General features: G+C 34.7%; 1 long non-coding RNA gene across 3 annotated transcripts; it reads left to right on the top strand.

The window, feature by feature from the left end:
• The first annotated feature begins 7,362 nt into the window (after positions 1-7,362).
• Positions 7,363-8,626, top strand: LOC112182508. 3 transcript variants are annotated; one of them, XR_002929468.2, is made up of 3 exons: positions 7,363-7,574; positions 8,132-8,237; positions 8,309-8,626. It is a non-coding gene; the product is annotated as an uncharacterized LOC112182508 (long non-coding RNA). The 3 variants fall into 3 exon arrangements; XR_005803644.1 differs by having other exon boundaries at positions 7,363-7,592; positions 8,315-8,626; XR_005803643.1 differs by having other exon boundaries at positions 7,364-7,574; positions 8,315-8,626.

Raw genomic sequence — 8,626 nt, 5'->3', positions numbered from 1 at the left:
GTTGCACATAAACTTTCTTCAGCTCACTTGGCACATGTTCATCTACAATCACAATAGATAACACTCAAGCACATGGAAAAACAACAGGAAAAAAAAAAAAAAATACATGCATACACACATAAAGCTTTGCAGGGTTGACATTTAAGCTAGAGTAAAAATGGCAAGAAGAGGTCGGAAATAAACCAGACTGGAGAGCTTAGGTCATGGCAGAATTATGGAAACATAGTCAACTGCACGCAGGCACATATGTATACCTAATATTAATGTATAAGAATTTCAAATGACCAACAAATAGAACAACATAGATCATGCTCAGACTCAAGGACTCATCCTCTCAAAGTTCTCAGTTACGAAACTGATCCTTCTAAGGCTTACACTGTCTGAAGACCAAATATATTCTTTGTGTATGCTCTCCCCTGCATTATTCTACAGACAAAATCTAGATTTGAACCATACACAAATTCACAAGAAGAAAGAAATGACCAACCTCCAACTAATTATCATGGATTAAAAGTAGCAATGATGCACTATAAAATAAATAAGCTGAGAGAAAACTATGAGCAAGTAATTCGAAGGGGGTCTCATTAATGTTGAACTAATGTTCTATCAGTTCAACTAATGTTCTATCAGTTTAAGATCGAATTAGGCAGTGAACATAATTGTCTCCTGCATAATCTCATACAAGTGGTCTTTCCACTTCAAGCTAGGGACTAGCAAGGTTGTGTTTCTTTCCAAAGGCTTATCACATGTCTTTATACCTGCACCGAAATTCGCAGGAGTATGAAATCACATGATAAAGATATATAAAGAAAAATTAATATAACCAAACGGGTAAAACTATGGTATGTTAACATTTCTCATATATCAACTATTTTTACTCCTCTAAGAACTCATGTTATCACTTTGAGGACTGATATTACTATTTTCAGGACTCATATGGTAAACTAAGAAAATTTACCACTTTAAGGACTCATGTTACCACTTTGAGGACTAATATTACTATTTTGAGGACTCATGTGATAACTAAGAAAATTTACCACTTTAAGGACTCATGTTACTACTTTGAGGACTAATATTACTATTTTGAGGACTCATTTTACCACTTTTAAGACAATTGTATGCATGTCATACGTTAACATATTGTAGAATTTTCCATAATCAAACCCCCAATTCCATGTATCTCTGCTATATTCAAAATGTAGATATCTCAGAAACCTCTATGTATTTCTATTTCCAAAATCTAGATTTCTCAAAACCCATAAGCCTACGTACCCAGACACACAAAAGAAGCATATAGAGGAAGGAAGAGGAGGCCAGCGAGCTTCCTTCGCCTAACAATGGGAATATTGGTGCCTCGGATTTGCTTCGAGATTCTAGCAAGCTGGGTGTGAAGAAAGATAATTGGGCAAAAGAGGTAAGCTAGGGATCGCGTATTTTGATCTCTTTTTCCTTTTTCTTTTTTTCTTTAATTCAATCAAACTAAAATGGAGGCAATGAGAAAGTAGCTACTATATATAGCTAGATATATTTTGCCGCCAGCCACATCCAAATATTAAAAAAATTTCAGGAATTTTTTAAATTCTAGCGGCTTCTTTAGATGGACGCGGGCATGCTCTCGTTATTCTTTTTCTAATTTTTTACTTCTTTTTAACCACGTGGTGTGGTGTGTTGGTCGAGCTACCTAGTCTGGAACCCCCAGGTCTAGAGTTTGAATCTCAGCTCCATCCCGTGGCCAGCAAATTTGAGGGACATGGGTTAGTTAAAACACCTAATGGTTCGTGCGTCTGTGGTGCAGTGATTAGTCTGGCTATGCTCGGATACACTGCATGGGTGTGTGTGTTGGTTCTATTGACGTCTTCCACTCAAAAAAAAAAATAGAGTTAATTTGATTCAAGTCCTTTTTGTTATATAAAAATTAGATCTAGTCCACGCATATTTTCCTGTTAATTGCGGTTCATTTGCTTTTTTTAATAGCCCATTTTGCCCTTGGAACCAAATAAGGTAAATAATTTCAAATTCACTAATTAGATCACAATTTTAGCTCAGTTTTAAATTTTAAATTCAAATTCCAAAATTTACAATTCATCAATAATAATTTTCAGACAAAGAAGACTGAATGCATTCATAACTTAATATACCTAAGATGTAGGTCTAATACTTATATACCTACATTATAGGATGAAAAACATTAGAACAAAAATTCAAACATTATTGCCTCATTTGTATCTATATAGTAGGTATTTGAAGTTGTATCGTAGAGATTTAATCTACCTAGACATACGAAGCAGGAAAACAAAACATAGAATATATTCTCAATCTAATCAAAAGGTACAAATATGTATATATATAACTTATACCTAATTACAAGATAAAATGTATGAAAGAGAAAATGTGAGATAATGAGAGAACCTTAGATATAGAGATATAGAGAAACTTGATTTTTTTTTAAACTTGTGAAATCTTACCTATAAATAAGGCATATAAATTTAATTAAGTAAAACCAATGGAGGATGATATGACTGTAAATCCATGTAGTTGAGCTTGGAAAGGATCATACCAAATATAAAGAAGTCCAAGCTCATGTTGGACGTGTATTCATATATTAACATTTTTTCATCATTTTGAATGCAACAGCCTAGAAGCTTCACAAAATTACGGTGCTAAAGTTTCGCTATCAGTATAACTTCATTTTTGAACTCCCTCATTCTTGACCAGGTTCCTTGGATCGTCTCTTTACAGCTATTTCTTTCCCTCCTATCAATGTACCCTATTGATCGTTGTTCATAAAAGTCATGAAATTTATATATCATAAGGGTAGCTCATTTCAATTTGCATACAATTGCATTACCTTGTACACAGGTCCAAAGCCACCTTGTCCCAGTTTGTTGTTGCTTGAAAAGTTATCAGTGGCATCAGCAATAGTGGTGAAGTCAAATAGCGGCAACTCCATGTCTTCCCTTTCTTCTTCACAGTAATCCATTATGCAATCCAGCAATCTTCTAACATCTGAATAGTGGATATAGTCATCATGAATCATGAATGTGTTTTTGTCAATAGTTATGATTAGATAATATCATAATTGCAGATCACTAATTATGGAACAATTATAAAGTTTACGATTTTGGACTGAAGGTAATATACTTTAGTTATCAATTTCAAACAAGAAATCAATTGGACAATAAAATATTGCTAATGTTACGTTTTTCCATAAATTTCAAAATAATGATTACATTGCAATTAATCAAGAATACAATAAATGCCTTTAAAATTAGTATTTTCAGCTTTTAAGATATTTAATAAGGGTATATTCGGAATGCATGAAAATGAAAATTGGTAGTGTTGAGTCAGCAAAATATAAATGGCAATAAATCCAATGTGGCAGTTGAGTCGTAGGACCGCGATTAACAAAAAAAATCAACCGGACTATATCTAATAAGGGGTGTGAATTTTGGACTTAGATCTAATTAACTAAAAAAAAAAAATTACTTTTTTTTTTTAGCTTTTTTTTTAAATCTTTATCAAGAAAGAAATAAAATCATTACCAATAATTTTATTATTATCTATACTTACTATTATTAAGAGAACAGATTCTGTTAGCAAAAATAGAAGTGAAAAGACGACTAAATCCTTAGAACATAGATCCTTATCTAAAAGTATCTTTTAATAGATGAAGGTCATAATCATAATAAACAAAATAACATAATAAAATTTTAATTTATTTCCCCCTAAAATCTCTCTCTCTATAACTTCCCACTTCCACATTTTTTTTTTTTTAAAGAGGATAAAATGATTTCACTCCTACCCCTATGGTGACTCGAACCCATGACTTCGTCATTAGGTAGGGGGTGCTCTAACAGCAAAAGAGGAAAAAAAAAAAAGGTATTTCTAAATGTACTCAGCAAAAATCTATTTACACTCAGCAAATCAATCTTGCATGAAAAGACAGTTGTATCCTCATATAAAATGACATTAAAAGTCACGATAAATTAAGATAATAACAAAAGAAATCATAAAATTTGAAACTCTTTTTTCTATTTGTACCCAACATTTCACATGATTACTTTGTTACTTTGAAAGCTTCGTCTATACATAAGAGCATGTTTCATATTCTATTAATGCAATGCCGATGTAGATTCCAAATAACCTTGCCCCTGATTCTATAAGATCAACAAATTATTAGCAGACCAATGGTCGTCCTTCTTAATTGCTGAAGAAATAAGGGGAAGTGAGAAACTAAAACCCAATCAACAGAAACCACCAAATAGCTAAACTTTTCAATGATCCATATGTCTAATACTATAATGGCCAAAGTACATTTGAATTCTTCAATTCTTTCTCTCGCATTTCCCCTGATCGAAATCAAATTCACAACAGCATAGTACATGCACAAACCTTTCCTTTCTATAGCATGAAAGCTTCGAACCACCAAAGCATCTTAAAATCACATAATGATATGATCCAATACAACAATTTGGTTCTACCACACAAACATATACACACAAACATATACACAAAGGAGAGAGAGAGAGAGAAAGAGAGAGGAATCAGAAAAACAATACAATCACTACAATCATGAATGCATTATTTATATGTATGTATCAAGTCAACGAAACGGTCAAATTGACGCAGATCACATTTCCAAAAAAAAATCGACACAGATAAGAAGGATGAATTCCTAAAAGGAAAAATTGATGTGGAAATTGAACATAAATACATAAATTGGAAGAAAACAAACGTAAGATGAAGAAATTACATGGGATTTGCTGGGTGTGTTATTATGTATTCTCATAAGGTTTTGCTGGGTTTAATAAGGGTATTATTGGACAAGTTGTTAGGTGTATTTAGAGATTTTCTCATTTTGCTAGGTGTAAAAACTTTGTCGGGTGTATTTAGATATTTGCCGGGTACATTTAAAAAGACAAAAAAAAAAACTTCCATAACTACCCACATTTTACCCAATGATTATTTTATTTTATTTTTTTTCTTTAGAAAACTAAACTCACACACAGAGCGTGTGTTTTGGTCTAGTTGAATAATTATCAATACCATTCATATTAAAAAGGACCCACTTTTAGAAATAATGTTCTATATGTTACTGATATTATAGTAATAAAAAAAATTCAGGAAAATAAGAAAATACTGAATTATGAGGAGTTCCCGGCTTTCCGCCCCAAAATTTTTGCAGCAGCTTTCGTCTTCATTTGAAGCTTAATTCATGTGGTCAATCACGAAAAGATAATTTTATTAATTAGCTTTATCAAAGGACAGCTGAATCGAGAGAGGATGCCGGGTTGAAAATTTATGTTAGTAAATAGAGGTTGACCGTGCGAGAGCGTAGTTGCGGACTTCTTGGAAATCAAAGACAGAGCTGTTATTGAAGTTTTAGTGAACTGTGGCCGAAAACGAAACCAGATTTTTCACACTGCATGTGCATATCACGACATAGCAAAAAATGGACTAAGTTGAACCCCACCACCTCTCTGTTTCTTTCCTCTTTTTTTTTTTTTTTAATCAAAACCATCTCTCATTTTTTATTTATCAAATCATGCAAAATCCGAATATACCTATTAGAGTTATTAATAAATGTGTACCTTTTAGAAATAGAAAGATGGAAATAGGTCAGCCATTTTATTAAAATTCAACAAGCAGTACAAAAACGAAATACTCCTTTGGGGTCGACTAAAAGAATCGTTTCTTAGAACCTCATGAAACCCTATTCTAGAAGAATACAATCCCAAAAAATCTCGAGTACACCCACCTTTTAGGAAATCCACACACCATTATTCTAACAGAAACCTAGAAACCTCGAAGCAGACATAAAATGGTTTCAACTAAAGCTCTAGTTTTTGCGACCCAAAAAAATTAAACAGCATTATAGACCATGGAGACCCAGCCCTAACCCATTGAGCCCACATGCATCTTTCTAGCCAAAAGCCACCCGCCGGGTCGTCGCCGACACTCTTCTTCCGGGCAGCCACTCCATCATCTTCGTTCTCCAAACCACGAAGTCGTACAAACACAGCCGTGTCTGCTACAGTTCTCTGACCTAAGGCCGGACCCGATCCATCCCAACCACCGAAACAACGCACCACACCGTCAACGCCTGTTCGATCCCAGCAAACCATCACATCCCAAGTGCCCCCGATCGAATATGAACCCAGATAGACGTGGGCAACCCAGCCATCAACGAGTTCCCCTCCGACATCACCCAACACCAACGAGATTAAAGGCTAGAATTCTCGCATCTTCGCAACCAAGCTGACCGCCATCAGAGGTGTCGGTCCATCAAGAGGGCAAACCAAAGCCAAACTTAACATCTTGGGACACCGTCGAAGACAATCTCCGTCGCCGCCAAGTAGGGGAGAAGAAAGAGAAGCGCCACCCCCTTCCAAATCCAAATTACCGAGCCACTGCGTAGCCGGGAAACCTCTCTGTCGAGAGTCAAGAAATTTGTAGCGCCGCCGCCGCCAATCAAGGCCGGTTGCAGCCTTAGGGTTTCTCTCAAGAGAGAAAGAGAGAGAGCATTTTTTTAAAAGCAATGTCATCTCTCTTTTTAGAAATAGACATGGTCAGCAATAAAGAAATTGGCCAAGCCAAACATTTGATGCGATGAATGAGTTATTTATGTATGTTGTAAATATTTTACAGTTTTATCCTCGTCCCAACCTCAATCCATATGGTCAACCGAAAATACATTTATATTCATGTATTAATTAATTAGATTTCTCAAAGAGTAACTTAACTTAATCAAGACAGGATGCCGAGTTGAACATTTTAACGTAGGTAAACAAAGCTCAGTCACGCATGAGCGTGGTCGTGAACCTCTCGAAAACCAGAGTTGTATAGGAGCCATTATTGGTGTTTTAAGAAATAATGATTTCTGTAGGGTTTACCGCATTGATCCAAAGCACAAATGATGATGAATGAGTCTAATTTTTTTTTCTTATTGTGCATATTACTGTGGGGTAAAAGCATAAGCAAGATCAAATCCACCATCTTTTCACTTTCAATTTCTGGATCGCATGAAATCCCAATGTGCCTACTAGAGTTGTTTTACCTGTTATTTAGATGTAAACAAACTTATATCTTTAAAAATAGATAAGGTCGATAAAAAAAATAAATTAATGACTATTTGATGTGATAATCTAGATATTTTATTGACATGTTAAAAAATTTAGCATCTTTTAGTCTCTTTTTCTACAGATCCACTTGGTCAACTGTCAACCATCAAAGGAAACATCGACAACGACGTTCGCAACCACACTTATGTATGCACGTGGGTTCAACCTTTATCAACTAATGTGTAAAATATATATATATATATATATATATATATATATATACACACACACAGCCCCTTCCAATGAGGAATACCTATTTTTGGCTAACTTGAGGGATAGGCTCCCAGCCCTTGGATTAGGTTTAATGAGCTTGAATGGCTCAGATTAAGTCAAGGGTTAGAAAAGCCTCCAACCCCGAATTCCCTATCTCCACGATTCGTTCTGGAGAGTATCAACAACGCTCAGAGAATTCACCCGACCAATTCTCAACTCAAGCACCATCTATTTCTTCAAGTGGGTTTTCTCTTTGTAGTGAGTATATGATTTCTTGAGTTTGATTTAATATTTTGACCTTGATTTTGAATTGGCTGAAACTTTCTGGGCGGATCTCTGTTATTGTAACAGATACTTGTATTCTTCTTAGCTTGTTTTTTGTTTTGGAAATTATTTGGCTAGTGGATCTGTTTCAGCATTAGTTTGTTCCTTAGATTTTAATTATGGAAAGCTTGATGCGTTTGATTCATGAAATCTGTTTGTTCTATTGTTTGTTAATTTCTGGATTTCTTAAATTGAGTTTGTTGAATTACTGACTGTTGGTTTGCTTCTGGGGGATAGGAATTCATGAGTTCTAGATGAATGAAGAATTGAAATGGGTTCAGAATTGTTTTCTGATTCTTTCTTTGCCAATTATATGGTTGTTTTGATATGGTTTGTGAATTAATGAATTTCTATACATTTTTAAATTTTAGTATCTACTGAATATCCTTACTCTCATACATGAATAAGCAAACTTTGTTTTGACAAACTGTGTAATCATATATGTTTTGTTTGGATTTGATTGTCTTTGGCAGCTAATGGGATGTTAGCAGTCCCCATGAGAAAGAAACTAATGAGATGTCAGTGCCTCTGGAATTAAAGACTTCTCGAACTCAAGCAATCACTCAACACTGAAGTGGGGTAGGTTCTCATATGTTGCCTATTCGTTGTATTGATTTGCTCACTAGTATTTGTTGCCTAATTTTGAGCAGCTACAGGACGTGACAAGAGATTCCAAGGTTGATGATACTGAGGTTGAAGGAAGGATCACAAAGAATCAGATGTATCAAACCCAGAGGATGATGTTAAAGAAGCTGAAAGCTAGATGGGTCTTATTGTGGAGCATACATCATTTATGTTTCTTCCTTAAGGAAAGATGATTGTATTGAATCTCTATATGTTGTGTCTGTCTAGTTTGGATGCGAACACAACCTTGTTGTCTTACATTATGTAGAACTCTTCTGAACCAAATTATGTGGAATTTTGTGTAGTTTTCTAAATTTGAAGAAGCTTTTGAAGCAACTTTGATT

This window comes from Rosa chinensis, chromosome 1 (assembly GCF_002994745.2).
Source record: "Rosa chinensis cultivar Old Blush chromosome 1, RchiOBHm-V2, whole genome shotgun sequence".
Taxonomy (NCBI): Eukaryota; Viridiplantae; Streptophyta; class Magnoliopsida; order Rosales; family Rosaceae; genus Rosa; species Rosa chinensis.
This window is presented reverse-complemented; position numbering and strand designations above follow the sequence as displayed.